Raw genomic sequence first — 16,286 nt, forward strand, 5'->3', positions numbered from 1 at the left:
CGCGGTAAATTGCGGGAGACGTCGTAAAAAAAAAAAAAAAAAAAGCCCCCTTTTTTTCGGAGACCGCTCGATGGCTCCCCCACCGGCTTCTCTCCCTTGTTTCGATCTCTCGAATGATGGCTATTTTGTCAGGAGTCATGTGACCGCGTGGGGCCTTCTCTTCTCAGCAGTGCTCTTTCTGTGGGAGAGTCATATATTAGAAATTCACAACATGGATTATTTCATCATACATTCAAAGGATGTGTTTCCTCTGAAAGGGAATTTAAACGCTTTTTCTTACTTATTAGAAATGGTATATTTCTGACGGTAAACATACTGTAGCACACAGTTGCTCGCATCCATCATTCCACAGGTGGGGAGGTCAACCATTCTGCCCGGAATGTAATAACAAAGGGCGTTCCACACACAAGCATGAAAAATGTTCGCTCATTTGAACATCTCGTTCAAAAAGGAAATGTATAAAATGATTAAATAGTTTCATAAGTGACCTTACCGCTCAAAAATTGTTTTGTTATTTTGAGTGTTTACAAGTGATTGTGCCTACAGTCCTCAGTAAAATCAATGGGATCATTGTAAAAAAATATCTAACCACATTAAACTATTAACTAGGGAGTAAGTGCAAATAAAGCCACAGAGATGGTGACAGTCATTTTAAAGAAGTTTGTTAGCTCAGAGGTCAAGAAGTGCCACTTTTTGTGAGTACATGGTCTTGGAGGCACCGCAGCATGTGCAGGATGGGCTTCAGACAGGAAATGACATCACCCTGGGTACTGATGGTACTTGTATAAGTGCATACATAAATATGGCACTGCGGGTGCATATTTAAAAGATGGCTACCGGGCTACATTTAGTTTAGTGAGAGCAGACATTTGGCCAGTGGACTTCTGACACACTTGGATAAATGATTCAGTTTGTGGTTGACCGCAGTGGCGGAGGGTCGAATGTCGAGTTCTACAAGAAAAGGCACCTCCAAGATCAAAGCTTTAATGAGTGACAGGGCTGGTGCAGGGGAGTTTAATGACATACAGAATACAGAGCCAGCACTCTGCCAGATATAGTGGAAGGGTTTCATGAGTGTAATGAGGTAGAGGACGCAAGCCTGCTTGTTGTAATGAGATACTTTGTGGCTTGTGTCTTATTGATAATCTGTCACACCAAGCTGATAATGCAGTAGGTAAAGGGGGAAATTTGGTGTTCGACATGGATAGGGTGGGTAGTAAGTACAGAAAATAGGGAGGGTGGAGATGATACTGAGAATGTCAATGATGGTGGATCTCTTTTTTAAAAAAAGAGAGCGGCGCTGTTCGCCTACTCCAGAACAGTGTGCAGACTCGTACAGGAACATGGATACGAGAGTCTCGGCGAGCCTGCCGGGTTCAGAACATTTCTGACTGATAAGGCTGGGTCTGACAGTGTTCCCCCCTCGCCCCGTTTAAAGGCAAGAGGGCAAACGCCGCGTCCCACAACGCTGCAGGCGTGTGCTTCCTCAGCAACGAGCTCAGAGTGCTCACAGCTGTCAGTTGGACAGAGAACAAGCTTGTTCAAGCTGTGAGTGACAACATGTCTGACCGGCAGGCTACCGGTAGACTCCCTCTCTGGGGCTCTTTCTAGGAAAACGAATGCGCTTGCCATAAATGATGGGTATCAGGAGCTAGTTAGGAAGCTCAGGGAGTGCTAGGCCGATGGACACCCGTTCCTGACAAGGGGAAGTGAGATTTTCTGAGGATGTACATACAGAGGATAGTCCTGTTTTTCAGTGATTCCACCGCGCAGGCCGTTGCGATGGTCTCATTAGGGTATGCAGTGGCGTGCTGACAGATAACGGTTGGTAGTCGCAGGAAAGACAGGGACTAGAGGAACAACTTAAAAGTGTTTCGAAAACAAATGTTAGTTCAGAGAAGGATTTTGGCATGTTTGACAGGCTAGTTAGGGAGAACATGAGGGCTAGTGCAATCACAGATGAAGGTATGATCCCTTTTAAGGAATGCGGGTCCTGAGAATGGTTGTCAAATGTACATGTACAAATACAGTGACAGGAAAGCACAGCTAATGTCTGTAGCCAGAAAATCTGTGCAAAACCCAACAGCCACTTTGTGTGAGATGGCCTATGCATAAAAAAGGCTGTAAAAAAAAATGTAATTCCTGCACAGACCACTTGATGTGAATGTACATACACCTGAACATCAAACCCATATGTGCTTGTTGAATATATCATTCCAAAACCATGGGCATTAATGTGGAGTTGGACCCTCATTTGACCCACAAGAGTACAAAGGAAATCCATGCTCCCAAATCTTTGGAAAATTCAGTGAGAGTTTTTTTAATTTGGTTTGGCCGACAGAAACATTTACGCACAACATTACTAAAGTACTGATAAATGAGGTCCAAGTTGTGAAGGCGATTTAACCAATAAACAACTTAAATGAACCACTTAAGAGCTGAATAACTAAGGCCTGCAAACCAGGCCAGGAGTCCTGCAATTTGGATACCCCATCCATCTGTGAGCCCCAAAAATACATATTATTTTAAAATAAAGAAAACACCCTCTTCAGCTCTCCCCTCTCATTCCTATGGGAACCAAGCCGTTCCATAGCAACCTACCTGTGCCAAGATTCGCAATGTACCCAGAGCACTGACACTTAAAATTATACTTCTTCGCAGATTCTCTTTGGCTAAACAAGCTTTTCAGCCTTAATTAGAGCTGGGTGAATTTATTTTCAGTCGTTTCCACACGCTTGACAGATACTTTGAGTAAAAGCTTAGGCGTGTATTCACAGCGGTTGAAGTGGTACCAGGTGATAAACAATTTCTGCCTGCTTCAAAATGGATGCAGTGAAACACAACTGACAAGTAAACATCCACTTTACAAGATTCTTATCCATTATTAAATTACCTGCTGTGACAATCTTGTTACAGTCCATTTATATATCTGTATACATGTTCTACTTACAATAAGGTATGCTATTGCTTTACATGTTTTATCTTTTAATATTTCTACATACGCACGGGTGGCAGTGTAGTATAATGGGTAAGGAGTTGGTCTTGTAACCTAAAGGTTACAAGACCAACAGTATAGGACACTGCCATTGTACCCTTGAGTAAGGTACTTAACCTTCATTGCTTCAGTATATATCCAGCTGTATAAATGGATGCAATGTAAATGCTATGTAAAAAGTTGTGTAAATCGCTCTGGATAAGAGCGTCTGCTAAATGCCTGTAATGTACGGTAATGCTTAATGTATATTTAGCACAACAAATGGCATCCATACAGTCCTCACTTCAGTGCTGTTTTATCTGTGGGATTTCTAACCCAATAGCAGCCCCTAAAGATACTCACGTAACTCACTAGATCACACATGACTTGCGTGCAAAGTCTGAATGCATTTGCAAGCCTGATGGTGAGGTGGGTGATTCGGCTTGTTGGGATGCAAACATACAGACAAACACGGGGGATTTCATTTAGGTTTTTATACGCATTCATTTACTTAAAGTGAACTATAATATTTTTCAGGTTTAGCTTAAGGCAAATTCCACATGAAGATCAATAAGTATTTATTTATTATTTATTCATTCATTTATTTATTTATTCATACATTTGCTGACAATATGAGGACCAGCCTGCCAGGCCATAAAGCAGAGGCAGAGGTCAAGTCTAGGATGGACTCAGTGCTGGATACTCTCTATTCTTTATGCAAGTGAGGAGCCTAGATGGGCTGAATGGCCTGTTCTCCTCATTATGTGTTATGTTCTTATGTTCTAGATGGGCTGAATGGCCTGTTCTCCTCATTGTGTGTTCTTATGTTCTAGATGGGCTGAATGGCCTGTTCTCCTCATTGTGTGTTCTTATGTTCTAGATGGGCAGAATGGCCTGTTCTCCTCATTGTGTGTTCTTATGTTCTAGATGGGCTGAATGGCCTGTTCTCCTCATTGTGTGGGAGATAATGTTAACCATTCTTATTTGCAACAATATATTCCATTGCTTACTTATTTGCATAAGTTACTGAATATGTACTGCAGACACTTTGCAATTTACTATTTAATTTGCTCACATCTCCATAAATGATCCATTTATTTGCCTGGGCATTAACCAAGGTGTGCCCTAACTGACAACATACAGTTAAATGACATTCTGATAAATGGGGGGGGGGGGGGGGGGGAAACTAGATGAATTACTAACAATTTCCTTACAATATCCTGATCAAATTTTAAATGATTATGAGTGATTCCCAATGAGATTCATTAAGTTCGATTTATTATTAATGTGCTGGCAAAGGAAAAATGTCTCAAAATGTCAGGTATTGATTAGCATTTGTTTGATGATCCATAAGAGCTTCTGATGAGTGACTCAACCAAAATGCAATTGTGCCGTGGTTTTAAGTGCGTTGTTATATTGATACTGTTTGCCCTGTTGTGTATTATAAATGTACACATATGCATGGTATATAAATACAGCAGTGCCTGGTTGCTGATGGCTCGCGCTGTTAAGGTTCTTTTGTCTACTGACTGTGGCTGGCATCCCCGCAGGCCAACACGTGATTGGTGTTCATGCCACCCATGGATGGTCTTAGTTGGCTCGGATTAAAGCAGGGTTGCTCAACTCCAGGTCATGTGGTCCACAGTGTTTGCAGGTAATGGCTCGAACCATGCGCCACACCACCAGATTTCTCTCATGTGCTTACCTCCTTAACCGAGGAGGCAACATAATTAGTGGAATCGGGTGGTGTAGTGCATGGCCGGAGTAAATACCTCAAGACACTGTGGCTAACTGGACCTGGAGTTGAGTAACGGTGGATTAAAGCATCTCATTGGACACTAGCGACCCCTACTGGCTGATCAAGTGCACCCACAAGTCCACCTGTTAAGCTGCGTATACAGCGTCCTCTTCCAATGCATATCAGTGCATGGCCAGCTTTTGGTGCGATAAGATGGTGTGATTGACATGCTTGTCTTTGCTCTCTGAAATCAATAGTGGAGGGTGCAGCAATCAGTCAAACCGGGAAATTCTGCAATTAGGGAGAAAAGCATGGGAAAGCATAGATCAGAGAGAAGGAGACTGGGCTTGAAGGGGTGAGCGTTGCACCCACAGCAGGCGATGTTGCAGAAAGGGAACAGGTAATGACTCGCGCCCTCAAAGACAGCGAGGAGAAGCAGGTTCGAGCGAACGTGTACCTCTGCCCAAAGCAACGTCTCTACTCCCACTCAACATGAAACAAGCTGACTTGGGGATTGTGGATTATTAATGTGACAGGCCCGTTTTGCATTCTGATCAAGTCGCCAACCCTCCACCCCCCCATCCTCCCACCCCCTTGCCTGTCCTGCTCGCAAACCGTGTTTTTCTCCTTGCTTTAGGAATTAATTCATTCACGTGGAGCCTAACTTTCAGATGATGTGTCATAATGTTGTTCATGTTTAACATGAGACTTCTGGCAGAAGCAAGCAATTTATTCAGCAGTGAGTCCCCCTTTGTGTGAGGCTCCTTTGTGATCATTAAGACTCTAATAACCGCAATAACAACACAAAAATGACAAAATTTCTGGGATTATGCAACCAAGTGACATTCAAAGTCGGCACAGCTATAATTAGTTTTATTATAAGTGACTGGAATAAATTGGCTAGACTGCACCCAGAATTTTAATATAGACTTTTTTTTTTTTTTTTTTTTTGGCTGGATAAAGCTTTATACCGCCTTCTCACAAAATAACACATGTGGTGGCTGTCGGTGAAAAGGGAGATATTATGAGAAGAATCATTTCTCATTACATTCCGCTCATGCATCATTTTTAGCATAAGCAAGTGTTGCCCTCGTCATATTTCCCCGTGCTATTTTAGTGGTGATAAGGGTACGCCACGATGCAGGGCTTTTAGTATTCGTTACAGCACCCTAAGACTCTGTCTGGGAAAGGGAACTCAATGCAGTCATAAAATACAAACAGAATACTTCCACCAGGATTTCTCCATGAGCCTCAGCTCAGAAACAGCTGGTTTGAAAAATATAAGTCTTCACGCTGCAGTGCATTTCATCTGTTTTCTTTCAGTAAATTTGTGTTTGTGTTGGGATTCTGGTACTCAAAGTGCACTGCTGAATACCTTAAGCACCTCCACCACCACAGAAAAATTATGGGCTGCTGTTTCAGATTTATTGAGTTAACCACATGGAAACACACACACACACACACACACACACATACATGTATGTGCGCACACACACACGCAGACACACACGCACCACACACACACACATACACATAAATGCACACACACACGCACACAGACACACACACACACACACACACACACACACACATACACGCTGTAGAACATGAGTCAGTCAGATGACTGCTTGTAAAGGGAGTGCTCAAAACAGCGGTGAGCTTAGGATGTGTGGTGCAGTCCGTAGGGCTCTTGATTCCTGAGCCATGAGTCGTCCCTCACAGATGGGGGTTTGATCCTGTGCTGCAGTCCCTTCTCTGTCTCTTACCCTGTCTGCTTTCTCCCTGTCTGAATACAGTAATACAAACAGAGGATGGACTAGAATGTGTGAATGATTGCGACACATGTCTGAGAAAAAGTATTACTTGTTAAACAAATGTTTTTTTTTTATTGAACAAGTCTTAGTATAAAATAATATTTGTTGAGCATTCAATATACATCACACCCTGTGGTTTTTTAAAAGCCTTCTTTCTTGATTTTCATCAGGGATGTGAATTATTTAGCCGCTGTACTGTATATGCTGCCTGCAAAATTTATATGAACTACCTGCTTTTTGGGAGGAAAATTTATCACGAAGAACCAGGTATTGTGAAAACGCGAGAGGGAAAATCACTCACTCCCACGTCAACTGCACAAACTCTTAACTTGCTTGCTGCTTCCTGGAGATATGATGCATTTGAAAGCATCTCTAGCCTGGATTCACCCAACAGTTGTGTTAATTTGGAATTCAAATGCTACTTTTGTCTTTACAAATGCAATTTGTCAGGTTCAGTGATCAGACAAACTGAATGGGGTGAAAATGGATTTGTGTCCAATATAGTATATTTGTAGTCACGTTCATTAATAATATGCTAATGTTTCAGACAGATGTTTGTTAAATTGGCAAAGTTAATTGCAAATGTTGGTTCAGTTCAATTATTTTTTCACAAGCATCATGGGAACCGTTTTCATTTGCCCCCTACTGTTATAACAGGTGGCCAGACGGGGCAAAAAGTGCTTTTTGGTGGCTAAGTCATTCCATGGTTTTGTTATGAACTGTGTTAAATAGCTTCTTGTGAGGAAATACAAATATCTTCTCAGAGTTCAGTTCTATGGCTGAGAAGCACACAAATCCAGCTACACTTGAAGTAGAAAGGAAGTATAAAGTTATTTTATTGTTAAAAACCGAAACGTTTCAGCAATTGCTGTCATCAGAAAGGGTTTAGTGCAGAGAACACTTTCCGAAAAGAGAACAGGAAGTCTTGCATTCTGGAAAAATCGCCTTCTACAAAATCTGTATCAACCAACCTGGTGCTTTATCATTTCCTGTGCAGAATACAATGCTAGTAATACAGATTTCTTTGAAAATCAGGATCACTTCATTCATTAAATACTCTGTAATTAATTCATAATACATTGTAAATAATTTATCATACAATACACATGTTTATCATGTGTTTAATACAATCAAACCTCCAGTATATGACCAGAAGTATCTGGACACCCTTTGGTTTGGGGCTGTTTTCATGGTTTCTGCTAAACCCCTAGACGATTCTGTGCTCCCAACTTTGCAGCGACAGTTTTGGGAAGGCCATTTTCTGTTTCAGCACGACAATGCCCCCAGGCACACAGAGAGGTCCATATAGAAATGGTTTTGTCGAGATTGGTGTGGAAGAACTCGACTGGCCTGCACAGTGGCCTGACCTCAAATCCATTCCAACACCTCTGGGATCAATAGGAAAGCCAACTGTGAGCCAGGCCTAATTGCCCAATCAGTGCCCGACCACACTAATGCTCTTCTGGCTGAATGGAAGCAAATCCCTGCAGCAATGCTCCAACATCTAGTATAAAGCCTTCCCAGAAGAGTAGAGGTTGTTATAACATAGCTCAGGAGGTAAGACCGATTGTCTGGCAGTCGAAGGGTTGCCGGTTCAAACCCTGCCCTGGGTGTGTCGAAGTGTCCTTGAGCAAGACACCTAATCCCTAACTGCTCTGGCAAATGAGAGGCATCAATTGTAAAGCGCTTTGGACAAAAGCGCTATATAAATGCAGTCCATTTACCATTACCATTTTGAATGAGATGTCAGGTGTCCACATACTTTTGGCCATGTAGTGTATTCGTCAAGGTTAAAAGGTCATATTGTTCCTTACAGTGTCTCTTTCAATACGTAACTCTCAAGTTTCCTTTGGAATTCTGACATTCTGTATTGTATGTGCAGCAGCAAAATCAAAAAGATTGTTTGGTAGTCAAACAGGTCACTGTTCGGCATGAAATAAATATTGTTAATGACGTTTATGTGATGAGTGTGAACAATGTTGGACTCTGCCGCTAATTCAATAGGAACTTTATTGAGATGAAAGTTAAGCAAGCTTGTAAATCTTGACATATTCAGGTCTATGAGTATATCTTATCTTATGATTAAGACCTTAAAGAAAGAGCAGCCGGTGATGTCTGTGAGGGCTAATGGTTTCTCGGTTCTACGAAGCCAAGATCAGAGAAAATGAGACAGGAAGTGCGAGAGAGCAATGAATTACACTTAACAAATCACTGCTTAATGGAGTATTATGAGCTAGCAGGCATATGAATATGGTCTGTATCTTGTCTGTTGGTCTCAAGGGTAGCAAATATGTGTACGCTTTTTTATCAATGATCACATTTTTATTATTTGTACATATGCATGGCACACTCCAGCACTCTAAGATCGCCCACTGCCCACTCTTACCCACCTGCACACTCACGATAGTCCTCCCGAAAAAGCCAAATACCACGGGATGAAATGTTTTTTTTATTTTCTTTATTTTTACTGACAAATATGTCTGGAAGTATTTCAGTTTGTCAGACAAATCATAAAAATTCCAGCTATGTGTACTATTAATGTTAGCACAATAAGATGGGCTGTTTATTCACATGTAACAATATGATGTTATGAATACACATATTCATTCTAAACAGAATTTCCATCAATGCCCATTCATTTTGTATGTGTGAACACCTTCTCCTGAAAAGACACTAGTGGATGAGCTAACTTTGCCGACAGTATACTATCTTTGCTCGTATGGGTTTTGTCAACCTCACACTCTAAAAAGTGATACACTGGCTCAAAATATAAATAAATAACACAATTTGCGTGCAGCTTTTTCAGTTATGTGAACTTAGAATTGGATAGATGTTATGACCTACGTTGAGGACAGCCAATTAGACTATAAGAAATATTAAGTGCAATCTACTTAACATCTCCTTGCATAAACATCAATATTTAAGTTGACTGTATTCATTAGAGTTGCTCCAACTAGATTTTCATCCATATTTTGCATTATTATGATGAATCTATTTCGTATCTGTCTGTATGTACAACAATATTTTTAGTTGATATTTGTAATGATTGAGTTTTTCCAAATAACAATATTTTCTCACTCCTACTCAACAAAGCTTTTGCAAATTGTGGCCTTTAATATTAATGAGTATTGTGTCCGTATTACTTTTTTAAGAATGTAATTTCTTTGAAACAGTGTCCAAACCGCATGACGTGGGCCTTTGTGGCTGGATCAGAGAACACTCATTCATATTGAAAATAAAAATAAAATAGACCACATGCTGCAAGAGGGTTGGTTTAACAATTCTATACAGGAGAAAAAGAACTTCAAGGTAGAGTTACTGTACATGTACACAAATGTGTGGACACATACATTAAATGTATTGAAATATGATAAACTATATACAATATTCTGTAGTGTCATAGTTGTTTCTTTGCTAATATTCCTGATGTAAAATATGCTGGATAATATGCAAATTAGAGCCACCAAAAGTATGTTGTTATGCAGATTAAGTTGAATTGCCCAAAACTTGTGTTTTGAAACATCACATTTAGAGTTCATTTTGCTCTGGAAAAAATTGCATTTGTGTGCAAAAAAGATAAACCTCACTTTAAATGATAAAAGTTAAAAAGTAATAAACAATTCAAATTTGAAACGGGTCAAGTGGTCCATGATAAAACATGTTGGGCCATATTCATATTTTAGATTAGTGCGATTTTCAACAGTTACAGTTCTCATCCACCAAGATCGGTGTTTTATGTCTGAAAGCCATTTCAATTTAATCCAAATACTAAAATGATGTATCAAAGCAAATGCTCTCATACCATTTCCCATTGTCTCAAGAACAAGTTTTTCAGAAGTAGTGATTTGCATCAATGCATCTGTAAATATCTGCTTAAAGTCCCTAATGCAATTCGAAAGGTCACCAAAAAAGCACAGCTTACACAGAATAGACAAGAAATAGGGTAAAATAAAGTCATTTGCACAGTTTGTTTGATTAGAAATAAAATCCAGGACAACCTTGTAAAAGCATGGATTAATTCAGTAAAAGATGCAGATTCACAATTACAATAATATTATAGCTGAGCTCTTCCTCCCATTTTAGGGAGGAGGAGCCTGAAATTGTCCAGGTGGGTGGATGAACTTGATGTTAACTGGTGTTTCCGGTGGAGTAAATGAAGAAATTTGTGTTGAAATTTCCCACAGGAGTCAAATGATTATACATTTTTTCATGTTGCCATAACTCATTAAAATAAAGTTGGCCGTTCGTAAATTTCAATCCTTTAATTAAAATTTCATCCTGAAATTACATGTTTAGTTAGCCCCCTTAATCATTTTTTAGAGTGCAGATTGGGCTATTTGTCTAATGTCTTACTCATATATTCATGAGCTCCAAAACTCCATGGGAACAAGAATTTTATGGAAATTTTTTACATTGTCATCATTTGTTAGCATAATCGTTTTTTTTTTTCATTTCAAATAAGTTTTCAAATATTCAGATATTCATTCCAATACCATTCTTTTGAAACACTAGGGACCATATTTAATAAACATGTCGCAAATTACCGACTGCTACAAAATTCTGCATTATTGTCAGTTTAGTGAGGTATTTACTGACTGTCTACATAAATAAGCACAGCCACAGTGAGTTCATTTAAATGTACTGTCAGTATGTAATACACACGTCTTGTGCTTGGCAGGACAGCAGCATTGTTGTACCGCTCCATCGCTAGTGAAGTCGGGTTTTGGACAGGTGTCAGGATCCATGGATGCAATGGATAGGCACTGTCACCTTTAAATGCGCAGACATAATTTTATTAACTTTTCATTTCATAGATGAAACAATAATTACGTTTTTTTTTTGTGTGTGTGTTCACTCAGGTTCCCTTTGTTTAATATTACATTTTGTCTAAAGATCTGAAACCATTCGGTGTGACAAATATCAAATATGCAGTAATAGAGGAAATCAGGAAAGGGGGCAATTACTTTTTCACAGCACTGTATGTCTAAGAATACAAAAGCAGTGCATGTCTACCTTTGTTTAAAATATGAAATATGGTCATGAAATGCTAGCAGCCAGGTACTAGCCAGGTAAGGCCATTTAATAACAAACTTCAAAAATAATTCTCTCTGCTCTCGTATCAAATCTAATTTTATTCATGAACAGTTTGCAAATAATTTGTTTTAATGGGCATCGCAGCCAGTCCCAGCCTATTGAAAGCGCCCTTTGCCTGCATTTGTGATTAAAGGAGAACAATAGGCTAAAGGACAATGGACATTAACAATGGAGGCAAAGGACAGTGTGCCCTTGCCTCCATTGTTAATAACACAACCCCCCAACCCCCACCCCCCCAGTAAGCACGTTATTCTGTGAATAAATAGCCGCACTCATTTCGGAACACTTTTAACTGAAGCCCCCTCGCTGCCAGTGCTCTCTCAGCTGTTTGTTTTGAATCGGCTTTCTCAGTCAGATCAGATCTGGGCATCTGGAGGGATAAAGCAGCGAGTAAATCCGGGAGAGGAAATATTTATTACTCATGATAATGCAAGTCATGATTTCAGCAGAGCAGACCTGAATAGGTGTGCTTCAAAATCCCAATGAGATTTTTTCAAACAACTGAGGTGTTTTGAAACTATGGACTTGGTGCTGCCAGTAGTTTGGGGGGTTTAAAAAACTTCATTTTAACAGTGTAGGACATTGTTGCTTGGGAATAGCTGGCCCCACATTTAGAGCTTCAACAGAAAACATTGTTCCCGTTTTTTCAGGGTTTGCCCTCACAGCCACTGAAATGCCACAGATACAGATGTCACGTGATCTGTGATGTAGTTACACACCTGATTGGCTAACGACACCTGACCTGGCGCCATTCACCAAAATCACCCGGCTCTGTCAATGCACGATGCATGCATTATCTCTAATGGCTGCTTATTCGATTGGGGGTTTCATTAAATGTTCAACTTCTCCGAAGCAAACAGTAGCCGAAGGTAATGACTGGTGGATTTAGGGAGGTGTGGATCCTTTGATTTCCCAAGGAGGCTAGAGATATAGGGAAAGAAAGCCTGCAAGGGGCTCAAAATCAGGGAGATAAACAGCAGAGACAGAAAGGTAAACGAACCCATCTTATTTCCACAGTTAATAAATGACTAAAGGGACACTGTCTTTGAGCAGAAGAATAACCGGGGGATGAATGGATAGGAAATACACTGCTGTAGCCGAAGCTTCATGGTAAAAGCACTTTACAATAAGGTTACAGCAATGTATGTGGAAACAAATTACGTGATATATTTAAAAACATCAGCAACAGAAATATATATATATATATATATATATATATATATATATATATATATATATATATATATATACTCATCCATAAGTAAAATGACCAAAGGACAGTTAGGACATTTAAAGCCAGGGGCCCACAGCTTTGGTCCAGGGCTGGTCTTTAACTGGTTTTTTCTCCAATCAATTGCCCTAGTTTTTCTTATTTTATTTCTGAACAGTCAAGTGCTCTAGGGCTAGTTCACTCCAATAGCACACTGCCATAAAACTTACAGCTGTTGCTGAAAAAAAAAAAAAAGTACCATATCAAGATATTATTAAACTAATTAAATCATTCAAAGCAGAAGTTTTTTTTTAAGAACAGAAGCACCCCTTCTTTAAGCCCTCTGACCCTGGTACAGGTGAAAATGACATGACCAACTAATTCAATGGTGCATTAAGAAAGCCCCCCCCCCCCCCCACACACACACACACACACACCCACACAGACCCACACGCTCACACATACACACACGCGCACGCACGTATTGTCTATGCAGCCTCAAGCTGTCATAGAAACACATAAACGATACATATTTTAAGAGATTTCTGCAGCAATGCCATCTCAAGCACAAACTGGCTAGTTTGGTGCATGGTAATATCTGTTCGCCTAGCACTGTTACTTTAAAAATGCATCTGTCAATGTATTTCAGGTGTAAAAAAATGTTTTATCGTGCATGGTAAATGACTATTGTTTTGCCTTAATGCTCACTTTTTTTGCTGATCTCATTGTTATGAATATCATTGATCAAACTTGGGAAGAAAAAAAGTGCATACTAGGCATTAATTGTATTTCTGAATATTTCTGAAGTGTTGTGGGTATATACTTGTCCTACCTACTATCCTCTGTGTAGAGTCAGTCTTTAAAAATAAACGTATTAATTAAATTTAAAAATCTCACGAACCCCTATTCTTTCTCCTATAGAAAAATATTCTAAAATTCTATTTAAAAAATGTAACTGAAATGTATATTTTCCTGTATGGACAGCTTAGCATTCTTCTTTACATTACATTACATTACAGGCATTTAGCAGACGCTCTTATCCAGAGTGACGTACAACAAGTGCATTAGGTCAAGGTGCAGAGGTGCAAAAGAAACACACTAGAGTGAAGTAAAGATCGTAGTGCCAGAAGTGACCACATCGATCAGGACTCCAACCCTGTAGAGTAACCTGTTCAGCAAACAACTCTTTATAAAGAGCTAAATTAAATGATTGGGCTTTTCAGTGCCGTTTCTGTGGCACCTCGGTCTAAACCCTCACCCAGAACAGCAGCGATCCACAGGGAATCATCACTTACAAGAATGCGCCAATTTGATAATCTGGGTGAGAGTGGTGCTGCAAAACTAGGAAGAAAGAAATCTTTGTTCTTGTGGTCAGATGGAACCCTTGTGTTCAGTTTGGGTTAAACTGAGCCGTTTTAAACTTCCAGTAAAAGGGGAATGACACTTTTGAGGGATGTATTTCATAACCAGTGACTAAACCAGACCAAATTTGGTTTTGCTTTGTGTTTCTATTTGTTGTTCATCATCTGCATTTGTTTTATGCCATTTTGCCTATGTAGTTTCCTGGAATATAATAAATACGAAAAATAATTGAGAATGTCTGTTCAAAACAATAAATGTCAATGCTCTGCATATGTATCATTTTCATTTTTCACACATAAACATGATTTATGCCCTCCATGCATTCATAATGGATTTTTTGTTTTTTGATAAATCAAATATTTATCACAAAAACGGAGTGACTTCTTGTTAAATGTGATCTAGCAGAGGTAAATGGCAAGCATTAATCATATGTATTGTTTATATTGTTTGAAATTGAGAAAAAAAATCATATATACTGAGTACATTTTTTTTTCCTGTATTGCTTTAATGGCATTGCCATCCCAATAATGTCCTGGGAATATTTCACCCTTTCTCAATCATGAGTTGAAATATTTTGTCGACTATCTTTGAGCATGCATTTCTAAAAAAAAAAAAATAATAATAAAAGTTCATCTCAGCTCCTCTAGGTAAGACTCTAAAGTCTATGGGGGGCACAAACCTGTAAGAACTGCACCCTGAACTTGGGTTATCGCTTTTAGGGTACAGACATGGGGTTATCACTTTTAGGGTACAGACATGGGGTTATCACTTTTACAGTGCCGTCACTTGGGTTGGTGACACCCGGTGCGGTCGACCGTTGGTGTCACCCGATGTTGTTGACGGGTGGGGGGGAGGGCTTCTTGTCACATTAATACCGCTAATTCACCCCCCTCTGATCGTGTCACCTGGTGCGGTCCGCACCCCCCCGCACCCCCCTAGTGACGCCTCTGTACTTTTAGGGTAGAGATGTGGGGTTATCACTTTCAGGGTACAGACATGGGGTTATCACTTTTAGGGTACATACATGGGGTTATCACATTTAGGGTATATCCATAGGGTTATTTTTTTAGGGTATATCCATGGGGTTATCATTTTTAGGGTACAGGCATGGGGTTATCACTTTTAGGACAGATGGAAGGCATTGCACTGACTGCGTTTTATTTCAAGCTGGGAAGAATATTTGGGGAGAAAGAAAAGGTAAAATTCTCATACAGCTTCCATACTTATTCACAATAAGTGGACATGGGCCCTGCACAGTTTACCATTGTTACAATGTCCTCAACAACCATTTCATAATTTAGTCATTTGGCAGTTGCTTTTAGCCAGTGACTTACAAAATAGCATTTAGCTTGGTTTTTCAAACTAATTCACCTCTTGAAGAGTAGGCTATTTGGGATTTTTTGTTTAGTTTTTTTTTCAAAATTCGAATTCAGTGTTTTAGAACTCCATTGCTTTCAATTGCCAGTAGTGATTGTTACATCTGCATTAGAATGTTCATCTAAGAACATTCTAATCACATATTTTTTTTGCGATATTACACCTTAATGGGTTAAAGATGTTTCAGTAGTTGTCTAAAAGGTCTTTTAAAAATCCATGCAGCTTCAGTGATAAAGGGTCCAGAAAAAGAATTCAGTTTGTAGCTGATTTGAATGCCCGGTCTTACTCTGCTCCTTACTTTATAACCACCATTTTAAAATGTTTGTCTCTCTTTATGGCCGATCAGGGCGTTTGCTGTGCCATTGACTTTGGCATATGCAGGCTGTATGTTTTTATAGCCTGGTTCTCTGTGTGTCTCCTTATGGCTTCCACGCACACGTTGTTAAAACCCATCTGATGGAAAGTCCACCATTAGGTAGATTGAGATAGATGTTGCTCCCTGAGGTTAACATGGCCGTTCCTTTCGACGAGCCAATCCAAGCCAAATGCCAGTGAACGCAGAGCCCATAAATCCACTGTCACAAAGTGACAAGAACAATTGGAGTGATACAAACAAACCAATCCCAGTCCTACAAAAAAAAAAAATAACCTTTATAAAGTTAGTCCAAACACAGGAAGACACCAGTCAGTTCGGCAATCTCAGTGCATAAAATATTT

This window comes from Anguilla anguilla, chromosome 13, assembly GCF_013347855.1.
Source record: "Anguilla anguilla isolate fAngAng1 chromosome 13, fAngAng1.pri, whole genome shotgun sequence".
Classification (NCBI taxonomy): domain Eukaryota; kingdom Metazoa; phylum Chordata; class Actinopteri; order Anguilliformes; family Anguillidae; genus Anguilla; species Anguilla anguilla.